This window comes from Papaver somniferum, chromosome 11, assembly GCF_003573695.1.
Source record: "Papaver somniferum cultivar HN1 chromosome 11, ASM357369v1, whole genome shotgun sequence".
Taxonomy (NCBI): domain Eukaryota; kingdom Viridiplantae; phylum Streptophyta; class Magnoliopsida; order Ranunculales; family Papaveraceae; genus Papaver; species Papaver somniferum.
The window spans coordinates 3,480,700-3,497,398 of record NC_039368.1 but is presented as its reverse complement, the minus strand read 5'-3'; the positions used below and the strand labels follow the sequence as shown (position 1 = coordinate 3,497,398).

General features: G+C 34.7%; 2 long non-coding RNA genes across 11 annotated transcripts; both read left to right on the top strand.

Moving 5' to 3' along the window:
- Window positions 1–12,525: 12,525 nt before the first annotated feature.
- LOC113321255 lies at window positions 12,526–14,517 on the top strand. Of its 10 annotated transcripts, none has more exons than XR_003346578.1 (8): window positions 12,526–12,598; window positions 12,807–12,959; window positions 13,112–13,192; window positions 13,487–13,573; window positions 13,696–13,774; window positions 13,860–14,019; window positions 14,236–14,295; window positions 14,396–14,517. It is a non-coding gene; the product is annotated as an uncharacterized LOC113321255 (long non-coding RNA). The 10 variants fall into 10 exon arrangements; XR_003346581.1 differs by having other exon boundaries at window positions 12,532–12,598; window positions 12,807–12,872; XR_003346579.1 differs by having other exon boundaries at window positions 12,532–12,598; window positions 12,807–12,872; window positions 13,008–13,192.
- A 2-nt stretch (window positions 14,518–14,519) lies between these two features.
- LOC113321257 lies at window positions 14,520–16,151 on the top strand. The gene is made up of 4 exons (XR_003346582.1): window positions 14,520–14,615; window positions 14,702–14,754; window positions 14,911–15,004; window positions 15,853–16,151. It is a non-coding gene; the product is annotated as an uncharacterized LOC113321257 (long non-coding RNA).
- The last annotated feature ends 548 nt before the right edge of the window (window positions 16,152–16,699 follow it).

Here is a 16,699-nt window from a genome sequence, read left to right as displayed (position 1 = left end):
ATTAAAAAAGTTATAATGTATAAGATACATTTACAAGACAGATAGAGACTGATGATCTTGAAATTCTTCATCTTTCACCGATAAAATGGAAACAATGATGTTTGCGTGAGGAATTGCGTTTATGATGTAGCAATCCGTAGCACCACCAAAAATTTTGTTCATTGTTGAAGTTTTGAGAGTCGGGCAATGTGGGTAACGCAATATAAGTTCCTTGTTCCTTGTAACTGCTAAGGGCTCTAAGAGTCTAATTACATGACATTATTCCAGTATACTCTGAACTCCTTAACGCAATGCCACAAATTCTTGTCGCGGTAGGATTCTTTCTGGTTACCCTCTTTGAAATCATATGCATTAGTGGTGTTGGTAATTTCCCTCTTATATTCCAATATATCCATGAAGTTCTGGGATGTATCCGCCAAATATAAGTTCGTCCCTCCTACCAACTTCCGGCTACGGAAGTATCTTAAATCTTCAAAGGGTGACAAATGGATAAACTCGAATTTCTCATCTTCGAAATCGAAGGCCAGGATCTTATAATCTTTGCGCACCTTGGTAATATTACCAGTGGTATGGAACAGCCAATGAAGAGACCCATTTGCGTAGATGCCTGCCTGCTCCTGCTGAATCCAATGCGGTAATATTGATTGATGAATCAGATAGGGATATATGGATGGATCCTAAGCTTCTCCACCCACCACAACCAATAGTAAACTATAACATGTGACATACTTGTGCCTTGGTAGTGCATTCTAACGATCTTGTTCTCGTTCTTCGTATGACAGTAACCAAAACCCACTATTTTACTCGGAAAACAATATCCCGCTATGGATTTATCAGGTCCAGGAATATAAACAACTTCTCCTGTAATGGGATTGCAAATTAAGAATGGTTCTTCACTTTCCGGATATCAGCTTCCAACACAAACCAAACCATTGCATTGCATGACCCAAGCATGTTAGCCATGTATGTGTGACCCCAGAATAGATTTACCTAGAATCTTATCAAGTTTATTATAAGAGTAACTTTCCTTCATCTTGCCACGAATAGGATCATACTGATCACCATAATACAGTTTGTTTTTATTTTCATCAAAATTTGCTTCCGCAAAAAGCCTTGTCGGTCTTATTAAGGAGGAAAATTCTTCATGTTTTGCATACCTGCTTGGCTGGTAAAGCGGCTTCAATTGATAATCGAGAAAGTATGTTCTCGATGATCTCCTGGGGAAAGTAAACCATAGTGTTGTAAGGTGTTGCTCAACAAGTGGTAAGGCTTGGAGTTTGGACTTCTTTTTTTATTGAACAAATAGAGAATTAATCACCAAAACCGTTTTATTTATAAACTCCATTCTTTTATCTGCTATTTCATGAAGAGAGAATTAATCAAAAAGATATGATTAAAAAAATACCATAAGGGTGTCGAGGATATCCGGGGCACATCAGCCCCTGGTGATTAATCATTCTTTAAAATCCACCTAGGATGAACATCCATTTTCTCTAAAATTATTCTCCAACCCGGATGTCATAAATCAATGTATGCACGACTTTAGGTAGAAAATATGAAGGAGAATGTCTAGTTTCCCACATTCCCCTTGACATTGTCTACTATCCTAGTCATATTTTTCTAATTAAAAAGATATTTTATTAACTAAAATTAATTCTAATACAATAAATAATTATTTTTAAATCCAATAAAATCTTAAAATTACTAAACATAAAATTTACATTTAATAAGAAAATGATCACAAACAACACCATTGGAGATGAATAACTTTTTTCACCTAAACTTAAGGAAAATTTGGAATAAAGATGTCTTGTTTGTGTTGCCACATAGGAAATACATATACCAACCATTAGAGAAGCTCTGAGGTACGAAATTGACTCTTGTTGGAGGTTAAACCATATTTGGAAGGTGGAGTTATCTTGGGAGACAGATTTTTAGAAAAGTTTATTATGGTACCCGATTAGATTTGGGAGTAGTATCCTATTATAGGATTCATAAAGTTTTAGGAAATTGGTCTGAGGTTTGTGATGCCCATCACTACACCAAAATCAGGATTTTGTAACAGTGCAACCTGTCACAGTTTATTTTTCAGTCACAGATACACCTGTGATAAGTCCAGCAACAGTTATAACTGTAATTAAATTTTGTATGCGTGATAATAATTAGGAATATTAAATTCTTTTATTAGTCACAATAATATTTGTTGCAATTTTACAGACAATCACAATTATAATTCAAAGTGATGATTCCACCCAAATATTTCAACACATCTAAAACAACCCCAAAATTATAACACTTTGAATTTTACTTGTCACTAATTTTCCCACATTTGTACAACCTAACAATTATATTTCATTTCTATAAATCAAAATACATTTTTCTTTTTTTCTTTAATTTTCTTATTAGAAAACAGGATCAAGACCAAGTCAACAAGTCATGACTTTATAGAAATTTGACTTTGACATATCTGCTTCTTCCGAAGACGGTGAAAATTACCAGACTACCCTTATCGTAATAAGTGCAATAAAAATTCCGAAGATTGTGAAAATGACCAGACTACCCTTATCGGAAATAAGTAAAGTAAATATTACAGACTGTTAAAATGACGATACTATCCTTAATGGAAAAAAGTGCAACAAAATATTATGCAGACTGTGAAAATGACCAGACTACCCTTATCAGCAATAAGTGAAGTAAATATTACAGACTGTGAAAATGACCATATTACCCTTAACGGAAATTAGTGCAATAAATATCAAGGAAACTGTGAAAATGACCAGACTAACCTTATCGGAAATACGTAAAGTAATTATTACAGACTGTGAAAACAACCATACAACCCTTATAAGAAATAAGTAAAGAAAATATTACAGACTGCGAAAATGACCATTTTACCCTTACTGGAAATAAGTGCAATAAATATTATGGAGACTGTGAAAATGACCAGACTACCCTTATTGGAAATAAATAAAGGAAATATTACACATTTTGAAAACTACCATATTACCCTTACTATGATAATGACCATATTACCCTTACTAGAAATAAGTGCAATAAATATCAAGGACACTATAAAAATGACCATATTACCCTTACTAGAAATAAGCCAGTAAATATCATGGAGACTATGAAAATGACCAAACTACCCTTATCAGAAATAAGTAAAGTAAATATTACATACTATGAAAATGACTATTTTACCCTTACTGGAAATAAGTGTAATATATATTCTGGAGATTATGAAAATGACCTGACTACCCTTATCAAGAATAAGTAAAGTACATATTACAGATTGTAAAAATGACCATATTACCCTTACTGGAAATAAGTGTAATAAATATCATGCAGACTATGAAAATGACCAAACTACACTTATCAAAAATAAGTAAAGTAAATATTACAGACTAAAAATGACCATAGTACCCTTACTGGAAATAAGTGCAATAAATATCATGGAGACAAAGAAAATTACCAAACTACCCTTATCAAAAATTAGTAAAGTAAATATTACATACTATGAAAATAACCACTTTACCCTTATTGGAAACATATGCAATAAATATTATGGAGACTGTGAAAATGACCAGACTACCCTTATTGGAAATAAGTAAAGTAAATATTACAGACTGTAAAAATGACCATATTACCCTTATTAGAAATCAATAAACGTCATGGAGACTATAAAATGACCAAACTTCCCTTATCAAAAATAAGTCAAGTAAATATTATAGTCTTTGGAAATGACCATTTTACCCTAACTGGAAATAAGGTTAATAAATATTATGGAGACTGTGAAAATGACCAAACTACCCTTATCAGAAATAAGTAAAGTAAATATTACAAACTATGAAAATAACCATATTACCCTTAATGGAAATTAGTGCAATAAATATTATGGAGACTTTGAAAATGACCAGACTATCGTTATCGGAAATAAGTTGAGTAAATATTACAAACTGTGAAAATGACCATATTACCCTTAATGGAAATTAGTGCAATACTGTGAAAATGACCAGACTACCCTTATTAAAAATAAGTAAAGTTAATATTTGAGACTGTGAAAATGACCATATTACCCTTACTAGAAATTATCGCAACAAATATCATGGAGACTATAAAAATGACTGAACTTCCCTTATGAAAAATAAGTAAAGTAAATATTATAGTATGTGAAAATGACGATTTTACCTTAGTGAAAATAAGTGCAATAAATGTTATGGAGACTGTGAAAATGACCAGACTACCCTTATCGGAAATAAGTAAACTAAATATTACAAACTGTGAAAATGAACATATTACCCTTGATAGAAATTAGTGCAATAAATATTATGGAGACCGTGAAAATGACTAGACTATCCTTATCGTAAATAAGTAAAGTAAATATTACAGATTGTGAAAATGACCATATTACGCTTATAGGAAATAAGTGCGGTAAATATTACGGAGATGTGAAAATGACCATTTTACCCTTACGGTCGTAAGGGTAAAATGATCATTTTCCGGTAAGGGCAAAATGGTCACTTTCACAGTCTTTAATATTTACTTAGATTATTTCCGATATGGGTAGTCTGGTCATTTTCTTTGTCACCATGATATTTATTGCATTAATTTCTAATAAGGGTAATTTGGTCATTTTCACTGTCAGTGATATTTACTAAACTTATTTCTGATAAGTGTAGTCTGGTCATTTTCACAGTCTCCATAACATTTATTGTACTTATTTCCCCTAAGGGTAAAATGGTCATTTTCACAGAGTCGCAGAATGTAATATTTACTTTATTCATAACCAAAAAGGGTGATCTGGTCATTTTCACAGTTTCAATAATATTTAATATTTATTGCACTTATTTCCAGTAAGGGTAATATGGTCATTTTTACTGGCTATAATATTCACTTTACTTATTTCCAATAAGGGTAGTCTGGTCATTTACACGGTCTCCATAAGATTTATTTCACTAATTTCCAGTATGGATAGTAGGGTCATTTTCACCGTCTGTGTGATATTTATTGCATTTATTTTCAATAAGCGTAGTTTGGTCATTTTGACAGTCTCCATAACATTTATTGCACATATTTCCCCTAAGGGTAAAATGGTCATTTTAGCAGACTATAATATTTACTTACTCATATCCGATAAGGGTAGTCTGGTCATTTTCACAGTCTTCATAATATTTATTGCATTTATTTCCAATAAGGGGAGTATGGTCATTTTCATTGTTTGTAATATTCACTTTGCTTATTTCTGATAAGGATAGTCTGGTCATTTTGACAGTCTCCATAATATTAGTTGCACTTATTTCCAGTAAAGGTAAAATAATCATATTCACAGTCTGTAATATTTTCTTTACTTATTTTTTATAAGGGCAGTCTGGTCATTTTCACAGTATCCATAATATTTATTTCATTAATTTCTAGTAAGGGTAGTATAGTCATTTTCACTGTCTGTGTGATATTTATTGCACCTGTTTCCAATAAGGGTAGTTTGGTCATTTTGACAATCTCCATAATATTTATAGCACTTACTTCTAGGGCTGTCAACGGGTCCGGGTCCTCCCGGGTAATACATGGCCCAGAACCGGACCCACATATCAGCGTCGGTTCCGGGTCTTAACGGTTCCGGGGCCGGTTCCATAATATGTTTGCCCAGAACCGGACCCGGTAAAGGTCATGGGTAATTACCGGGTCCGGGTACCCATCGGGTAAACAACAAACTTATATGACTTCCCAATTTTATGGCTCCTGACTACTGAAAAATTAACCTACATACAGAATAGAGTAAACTTGAGCCTAGAATCCTTAGTTTAGGAAAATCAAAGTTACTTTCCTAGCTATAAGTAAGAATCTGCCATTATATATGATAAATACAAAAGTTGGCGGACATTTTTTTAGCCGATAACTACAAGTAACGCCAGCCCTAATGGCTAATATAATTTGTCGTATTGTAACCACAAACGTTGACAGACATATCATTCTATAAAGTGTAGAAGCCCCAAAAGATAAATGTGTTTCCTTCACAAGTACATATACAAAAAAGAAGGATGTAGTTCGCACTTCGCATGTTCTTTGGCTATGCCTATATATACCAAAAAGAAGTTCCAAGTTCCAACCAGTTCACTAAAGATTTCACCATCATATTCCCAATTGTTCTTGCAAGAGAAACAAAAACAGTTAATCATATTCCCAATTTTTCCCAATTCAGAAACCACCTCAAAGTTATTATCACTAAATCACATTCTCTACCAAGTTTAAGGAAATACATTACGTAAAGACAAGCCTATTACAGAAGAATCCAAACAGCACTATATCTGTTATCCAATGTGCAATGAAAACTACTTATGGAATTAAGCTGCAATTTGGGAGCACAACATTCTGGGAAAACTCAACAAGTCCAACAGAATTTTGGGGAGATTCTGATAAGACATGAGATGAACTTAGTAAATTCTGGTGAACAAGAACAGGTACAACAAAAAGAAATTGCCATCTGTGGAATTGAGTTTGATTAATGTATCCTAAAATTATTACCTGGAAAGCAAGAGGGATGAATGCAGTTGATAAGACGGAATGCAATATCATTATAAACTTGTAAATGCAGTAAGAAGACTTACAATTCAAAGATCAGAAACCAAGTTCCATTAAGGTAAATATTCAAACATAAGCAAATGATTAAACTTGAACGACCCTCTGTATAATGTCGTGGTGTTACGTAACAGAAGTGTGCCAAATAATTGGACGCATGAGAAAAAGCAAAAGTGTGCCAAATCTAGATGCAAGCCTAAACAGCCCATTTACCTTTGCAAACTTCATAAACTAGGCCCAAATGAAATTGTTGTCACTTATCAATTTTTTTCTCAGAAGATGTTTGAGAAATTTTACAGGAAATCGACAAACTGTGAACTACAAGCGATGGTGCATACCTTGTCCCAACATAGGCAATTGTTTTGCAGAAGTCACAGTGGTAGTGTTTTTAGGGAATGGAATTTCATCGACGAGCACCGTCTTAGTAGTAGACTCAACGTTGTTAGTGTCACCCACTGAATATTCCCGAAATTCAAAAACAAAAAGAAAAATTAACCAAAGTTACCAAACAGAGTAATTAAAATCATTTGAAGCATAAGATCAAGAATCATTGTACAAACAAAATACAAATGAAAAATTTAACTAAGTGATTTGCTGATGAAACTTACCAGTTCTTAGAGTGGTATGACTAGCTAGGGAACGGTTGCTTAACAGTAGAAGAAGCTCTAGCTAGAAGAAATGAATGTGGATGGTAAACAAGAAGAGAAGTGACTAAAAATACTTGCTTGTTATAAGTTTTGAGTGTATGCTGGTGTTTTTTGGTGGCAAATTATCGATGTTGTTTGTGTATGTCGCCATCAAATTAGAATTTAGGAGACGTAATACCAAATCTAACAGAATCAACTTGGGATCCTCGTAAAAAAAAAGAAAATGCATGGATTTTCCAATATCAAGACCATATTTCATCATCAAACTATTGGATTAGACAGAAATAGACTGGGAACAAAATTTGGGAAAACCCCAAATTCTATAAGAATCCTAAATTCAGATTGAATACAAAATACTGAAACTCGTCATCACCCGTAGTATTAACTAACAATATCACTCCTTAATACAAAACAGAATTAGATGACATGCTTAGAAATTATTAGGTCAGAGAGAAAATAATGAATTACCTTTACAAATCTGAGGTAGGGTTCTACACTTCTTCTACTATAGTAACGGGAAGCAGCAGCAATAGGCTAGTAATTGCTAGCAGGACATGCCTTGGACTAATGTTAAGTGAATTTTTTTGAGAAAAGAAGTAAAATTAGTTGAACACTTGCAGATTTTGTACTCAGTAGAACGAGTTGCAGCCGTAGGAAGAAGAGTAGAAGGCCGGAACTATATTTGCTTTCTACAAAAATGTAAAGTGTTTATATATGACCTAATTTTCCATATAAATTTACTAAATTACCCCTTTACACAAATACCCGGTTACCCGCGGGTACCCGCCGGGTAGGACCCATCTGGAACCGTTTATTAACGGGTCTAATCGGATAATTACCCGTCGGGTCCTAATTAGTTAGTGGGTCCAATTTTAGGACCCGGAACCGGACCCTATTCTCCCGGATCCGGGTCCGGGTAATGGGTACCCATTGACAGCCCTACTTACTTCCAGTAAGGGTAGAATAGTCATTTTCACAGTCTATAATATTTACTTTACTTATTTTTGATAAGGGTAGTTTGGTCATTTTCACTGTCTTTATGATATTTATTGACTTATTTCTAGTATGGGTAATATGGTCATTTTCACAATCTATAATATTTACTTTACTTATTTCCGATAAGGGTAGTATGGTCATTTTAACTGTCTCCATGATATTTATTGCACTAATTCCTAGTAAGGGTAATATGGTCATTTTTACATTTCTTAGATTCTGGGATAAGGGTAGTTTGGTCATTTTTACATTCCTTAGATAGTATATTTATTCTAATAAGGGTAGTTTGGTCATTTTCACGATCTCTTGAATTCGCTGCACTTGTTCAAGTAACGGTGGTCCGGTTATTTTCACAGTCTCCACAATACTTGCTACATTTATTTCGGCAAGGGTAATTTTATCGTTTCATATAGTAATCTGCAAACTGAGTTTGTAAATTCTGACATTTCACAACTTCAGTTAACCGGAATGAGAACCACGGCTCTATCTCGAGTAATTTGGCAAACTGAGTTTGTAAATTCTGATATTTCACAACTTCAGTTCACCGGAATGAGAACCTCAGGTCAATTTCTAGTAATCTGGCAAACTGAGTTTGTAAATTCTGATATTTCACAACTTCAGTTCACCGGAATGAGACCCTCAAGTCAATCTCTAGTAATCTGGCAAACTGAGTTTGTAAATTCTGATATTTCACAACTTCAGTTCACCGGAATAAGAACCACGACTCTATCTCGAGTAATCTGGCAAACTGAGTTTGTAAATTCTGATATTTCACAACTTCAGTATACCGGAATGAAAACCACGACTCTATCTCGAGTAATCTGGCAAACTGAGTTTGTAAATTCTGGTATTTCACAACTTCAGTTCACCGGAATGAGAACCTCGGGTCAATCTCTAGTAATCTGGCAAACTGATTTTGTAAATTCTGATATTTCACAACTTCAGTTCACCGGAATGAGAACCTCGGGTCAATCTCTAGTAATCTGGCAAACTGAGTTCGTAAATTCTGATATTTCACGACTTCAGTTCACCGGAATGAGAATCTCGGGTCAGTCTTTAGTAATCTGGCAAATTGAGTTTGTAAATTATGATATTTCACAACTTCAGTTCACCAGAATGAGAACCTCGGGTCAATCTCTAGTAATCTGGCAAATTGAGTTTGTAAATTCTGATATTTCACAACTTCAGTTCACCAGAATGAGAACCTCGGGTCTATCTCTAGTAATCTGGCAAACTGAGTTTGAAAATTCTGATATTTTACAACTTCATTTCATAGGGTTGAACTGGCAACCGGATTGGTTGGGTTGATCCCCAACTTTTAAGACTCTATATATGATTGGCAGCTTACTTTGGGGTATCAACCTCATTTTGTTTGAGATTATGTGTTATTGAAAGCAGGGAAACAATACATTTCGCTTCGTGGGAGTCAACCCATCAGATTTGTTCCCTTTTCTCTATCTTTTTTTTATTTTTTTTGTTTTTTTTTTTTGCAATTTAATTTCCCACCTTGATTTCTACGACTCAATTACATTGAGGACAATGTAATATTCATATGACCAGCTGTGTAGCGGGTCTGAAACATTTAGTACTTGTGTCGACTCCTGCGCTCTCATGCCAGTTGTTTGCAAAATGTCTACTTTATACTGACAGTGTTTGCAAAATGTATGTTGGTTTGCTATTAATGGTAGTGGTGTTTTATTTTATTGCGTAGCTGATAAAAGAAAATAAAACGGATACATTGTTGTGGCGATATGTAAGAGGTCCGTTGATGCGAAAGAGTTTGTTATGTACCGTGTGAATGGTTTGTTTTCTCTCCCAAGTATCATGAAGAAATAGTTGTTAGTCAAGACAGTGGTGTTTGCATGACAGCAAACACCACATTTAGGAGCAAGAAAGGCGATAAAAATCCCAAAAATGTATTGACCAAGTGGTATGGGGTTGTTAATCAAATATTTGAGTTGGACTATGGTCAATTTACTGAGGTTGTGTTTTACTGTGAATGGGTGAAAGCGGGAAGTGGGAGCAAAATTTGTCTAAAACTCACAGTCTACAGCATGTACATCAGTTCATAAAACTCACAGCAAGTCTGAGACTGAGTTTCTCACTACAAGCTTCATAGCCTAAAATCTCACAGTCTACAGCATGTACATCAGTTCATAAAACTGAGTACTGCACTACCTTACAACAGTTTGCAGGCTTAAACTAAGATTGTAGGCAAGTTCAGAAAACTGCAGCACAACTTCACTGCAAAGAGACTGCCCTTATCGGAAATAGCTAAATAGAAAGCTAAATAGAAACTAAGGTCTAACTCTACTAATCTTTTCCGGACTAACTAAATAGAAACCAAGGTCTAACATAATAAACTGCACCACCTATATTATTAAACCATGGGAACCGAATAAATTTATTTTTGACACATTGCAAGAAGCTGACCATCAAATATTTGTGGACCAATTAATTGGGATCATATGTACTGATAGTACATCTCTATCACACTAAAATCGAGCTAAGGTATATGTGGGGAAAACACAAACAAGATATTGTGTCCCTTTATCTCGTTGATTAGTTAGTCGAGAAAACTATTAGGTTTTCATACATAAGCTTAGAAGAGAGAGAAAATTACTCAAACCTAATCTCTTTCTATTTTTTCCTTCGCCTCTCAAGTCTCACCCTCTCACTTTTTATTTTCCTGATACCTTTTTCTTCTCCTTCCCATTTTATTCTCTTTGAAATCATCGAAATCTCTTGAAATCGAACTCAATCTGTCCATATTCATATTCAGTTTGTAAGTCGAACTCAGTTTGTAAGTCGTTAGACCGAATTTGAAGTTCGAATCGACACTGAGCTTCATATTCATCGATTTTGATGATGTATCATGCTAAGTTTGAAGTTAAAACCCTCTTAGAGCTTCGTGGTTCATAGATTGTATCACATTATACTGCATTTTAAGTTCAATCGATATCGAGCTTCATATTTAGCGATTTTGATGACGTATCATGCTAAGTTTGAAGTCAAAACCCTCTCGGAGCTTCATGATTCATAGATTGTTTGCCATTATACTGAATTTGAAGTTCGAATCGACATCGAGCTTCATATTTATCGATTTTGATGATGTATCATGCTAAGTTTGAAGTCAGAACCCTCTCAGAGCTTTTTGGTTCATAGTTTGTAAGTCATTATATCCAATTTGATGTTCGAATCGACATTGTGCTTCATATTTATTGATTTCAATGATGTATCCTGCTAAGTTTGTAGTTAGAACCATCCCGGAACTTCTTGGTTCATAGTTTGTATGTCATTATACCACATTTGAAGTTTGAATCAACACTGAACTTCATATTTGTCGATTTTGAGGATGTATCCTGATAATTGTGAAGTCAGAACCCACCGGAGCTTCTTGGTTCATAATTTGTATGTCGTTATACCATATTTGAAGTTCAATCGACAATGAGCTTCATATTTATCGATTTCGATGAGGTATCCTACTAAACTGAGTCTACCATTATGAACTAAAGGTACTTCATGATCTGTATAACTAGTCAAAATTACTTCATGACCTATGTGACTAGTTGAAATTCAATCCGAAAGCACAAAGAGAAGCACAAAAACACAAAGAGAAAGCACAAAGAAAACACATTTGTTTGATCCGTATGAATGTCTTAAATCAAATCATTACCGTCCAAAGATTTTCAAGAATCCGTATGACTATCTAATCAACGTCCACATTATTTATATAAAAAACGAAAATTTTCTCTCACACTTCTCTTCCCTTGCGCTCATCTCTTTCTCTCTAAACCCTCCACCTTTTCCCTTCCGCGCTGAAAAAACCCTAACTTATAACGCCTCCACCTTCATTTTCGTTCGATTGAACACAGGAAATTGAAGAGACGGATAGTTATTTCATATCATCTCAACTATCTCTTCGTTCGATTGAACACAGCCTCGATTCCTCATCTTCCAGACTTCCACCACCGAAGCTTTACTCTTTCTTTTGTTTTTTCTTCCAATTCCTCACCCTTATAATCGAGATTAGGAATTAGTTCGTGTAGGTGATGCTGATAGAGGAAACAGGCTTCGAGAAGACGTAGAGATGGGGAGTTTAATTTGAAAAGTTAGGGTTTTGAATTTTATTGAAGTTTCAATTTAGTGATAAACAAGAAGAAATTAGAGATTGGGTTTGGTGATTTGAGCATTATAAATCGATATGTTGAGCTAAAATTGGAGAAAGAAGTGAGATCAGAGGAGGAAATTTAGGGTTCTAAGAATAGATGATGGTGATTGAAAATAAAATTGATAGTTAGGGTTTGAAATGATTCAGAAGTTCAATCGAGGCAAAACAGGAAATCAAAATCAACTGCTTCAATCTAACAGTTTGGATAAAGGTATAATTCTTTTATCCCTAATACATATATGAATTTGGTAAGCTCATTATGCACAGGAACCCTAGTTCCCTAATTTTGAATGGTTTACTTCCTTAATTTTGAATGGTCTTTTGTTTACGGAGAAACCCTAGTTCCCTAATTTTTTATTAGTAACTCGTAATTCCCTATTGTTGAATGATCTTTTTTAACTTGGTAGTAGCTATTTCAGGTCTAATTGCAGTCGATTTTAAATGGCTTCGTTGGGATTGCAGATTTCAATTGAACTACTGTCTAGGTTTATCTCCGGGTTCTCTATAATTCTTTCTTCTTTATTGAACTTCTAATCTTTGTATCTGAACCATGGCCTCAGTTTCCATTCCAGGTTAGCTTTATTGATCAGTTTATAGCAAACTAATGAATTGAATATTAGGTTGTCTTTGATTGATGTCAGATTTGTCAGTGAGTCACTCATGTGTGGACAAATATGAATTTTTTGCTCTGTGTATTCCAAATATGGACAAATATGGACAAAAGGGGGGATGAATGAGGAGACTGATGGAAGATCTAAGAAGACGTGATGTTGATCTAACTTTTCGTTTCCAACTTTTTAATTAGGTTTGTTCTGCTATTTCAAATTAGGGTTTTAGAATTATTATGTTGATATTCGGCTATTTCAAATTAGGGGTTTGATCTGTTGTCTAAAAATTTGGGTTTGTTTCTTATATCACTAGGAGAGAAAAAAGCTTTGCATATGTTTTGGGTTCTGAGCATGTAAGAATGAATTACAGATAACAGTTATAAGTGAAATGCAGTAGTTCTTAGCATGAATATGGCTTTGCTTATGTATGTTTGTTATTTTGTATAACACTTATGTTTTCTATTGAAATGTCAATGTGCAAACTGATACAGGGCAAGGTGAAGGTTCTGTCAAGGAGACGAACCTCGTGAATGAAACAGTCAGGTTTGCCATGGAGTATACTGATGCAAGTCCTATCGGTAAAAGAGTGTCGTGACAATTTTTTTCTTTAGAAGTATTTATGATATGGGTAGCTGCATAATCTTATAATACCTGGTTGGTGTAAGTTAAACTTCTTGTTTATTTTTCTCATTTGTTGTAGATGAGTATGGGTGAAAACTCCAACAACGCAGCTGGGCTTCTACCAAATCCTGTCGCTGATCCTCAAACTGGAATGCGGGGTAAGCTCCATTTGTACTCAATTTATATATACCTAAAGCAGACTAATTTTAGCTACTAATCCTTTACTTTTGCTTTTAAAAGTAGGATTAATAAACTCCATACTACTCATTCATGGGCGTTCCTCGAAGTCAATGTTATTCCACAGTATAATCAACTGGTAAGGAATCCAAACCTGAAGTGATCGTTGGCATCCGAGATTCTGGAAGATATGCAGCTGAATTGCCAGTTCATTCATAGTGTATTGGTATTGCTCTCTCCTCTCTCTTTGTACTGCACCCTTGATCTCACTTTCCCTTTGATCTTATTGCTCCTCAAACCCTAGATTACACAGCTCTTACTACTGAGAAAAGCCCTTAATATTTGTTCAAATTTGTAAATCCTTTGGTTCTCAATTTAGTACTTGTTTTATGTATTTTTCTTGTTTTGATTTTCTGGTTTTGATAATGTTGTTTTTATGCAGAGTACTGATATGGAAGCGCTTCAAAATTTAACTGCTGAATGTGATTTGGATTCAAAACAGGTTTGGGAATTTTTTTAGTTAGGTTTTTGTTGTGGTGTTTTCTTTAGTCCTATGAATGAACTGCTGGATGTGTAATTTCCGTTTTCTGATTTTATTGTAGGGGTCTGATTATGGTGAGAAAGAAGTGGTGGAGGGGAATGTGTTAATGTTGGAGTGGTTGGCTGGCTGGTTCTTGTGTGTGTCTGTGTTGGCGGTGGTACTCTTGTACCTGGAGGTTAGCTGGTTGTGTTGTCTTTATGCGCATCTCAACTTCATGTCCAGGTTGAATTTTGTTGGAGGTCCTATGTGTTGGAATACCCGTACATTTTCTGCATCAGCCGGTATGGATGTTACTGATTACTTATTGCAGTCTTGTTTTGTTTATTATGTCTTTGTTAACTATTTATGTGGGCAATTGGTTTTTCAGGTGGCGAGGCCTTCTGTAATGGACAGACAAGCCATGTTAGCGAAACTGATCGGGTGAGTACTGGTTGCTTAGATAATTTTATCAGTAACTTACGCATCAATTTTGTCTTGTTCTTTATTTAATCTAAGTTTGTTGCATATTATAGTATATGCAAAGAAAGTTTGGGTTTGTCATAATAATTGCAATGTGAATTTGGTTATTCTGTCCAGGTGGATAGATCTCTTCTAGTGACTGAATTTGGATATGAACATGATGATGCATGGGCAAAAATATATATTTAAATAATTTACTGATATCAGCAGGGTACGTATACATTCTTTTGAGTTATCTCACTAAATTATAACAAAATTAGAATCAAACCTTAGGCTTTTTCTGAGGGGCCATGCTATAGAATCACTTGCCATTTGAGCATCCATGTTTTTTCCTAGTATAGTGGTGTTAAGCCATCATCACGAGGCATGTGGCAGTAGCACAAGCCAATTACAGGATCACTTGTCTGCCCTGGTTTAAACATTCCCCCTGAGTACAATATATGGTGTTTTCAGCCGAACCTGAGCTTCTTTAACTTCATTTCTTCTTTATACTGTTTATTGTGTTTTTCTTGCTTCCTTTTCCCTCGGTGTATCCTGTGGAAATTATGACTTAAAACCCGGTATGCTTCTTTTGGGGTCATAATTCGGCCAACTCATGTCTCCTGTCAATCTGAATTTCCTTTTGACCCCTGTTACTGCAAATACCCAACTGCTTATTTTTCTTCTTGTCCATGTTCCTGTCACCCAGTTCGACAGTTCCTCAAGTGTTACATGGTACACCTGATAAACCTTTACCGACTGCAGCTTCATGGAAGCCCGCTGCTGGTCATATATCATCATTGTCCTCGTTAAGTAACCTGTATAGGACGTGCTGAACTGTAGGTATTCATGTTGAGTCTGTTTACTTACACTATAGGAAGTAGTAGTCATGTGAAGTGGAATGCCCACTACAGTCTATGTTTTGATTTAAAAATAGCTAAGTTGTAGTTTGGAGTTTATGAAGAGAAATCAATAAACAATTTTAGTTTTTTCTTTAACCTGTTTTTATCTTTACTCCTCTCTTGATCAATGAAACTTGGAAATTCTGTCATTGACGTGTTCATTTTTATTGTTGGACAGGTCTTGCGTATTGAATGCCAAACGCCGGAATTACATGAACTGGTAACTTTGTCTAAGCTCATCATATGGTATTATTGAGAAGTTAAGCTTGGTTTTATTTGTTCGCAGCTCACAGTGTTGATGGCTTTAGATTATTTACGGTTAAATTTTTGTACTTGGGTTTCTGTAATGAATACATGGATCACAGTATAATGTGGATGATTTGTAGATTGAGAATCAGAGTGTATATGAAAAAGAAGAAAGTGCAGGTCTGTGTGTCAGTTTTAATTGTATTACTGGAAGCCCATTTAATTGTATTGCAGGCCTTTAAACTGGAAGCCCAGGTCCACCATAGTGACCCGGGCTATCCATATTTTTTTATTTGTTATTTTAAAAATGTCACAGTTATTTTTGAAATTGTTACAAAAAGAAACACATGTCATCATCACTGTTTTGTTACAACTTAAAGTAACAGTTCTAACGTTACAGTAATCGTGACAACAAAGACACGTGTCCTTTAAGTAATTGTGGGTAAACTTAGTAACTCGTATATGTGTTACTATAACCGTGACCAAATGTGACACGTCTCCTACGTCCAATCGTTGCAAACTAATTATTCACACTTATATCTGTTGTTGTATATGTGACAGTAAGGGACACGTGTCTACAGCATAATTGTTGTAATTATTTAGTAACAATTAAAACCGTTGTATTAGTTGTTGCAGTAAGTCACATGTCGCAACCATAAAATTAGTTCAGTCATTATTGTTTAATTTGTAACGTCTATAAGATGTGACTTTAATTAATAATTGTCACAGAAAAAAGCGTTGCAACATATTGCAACAATTATTTATAACAACGTTTTACC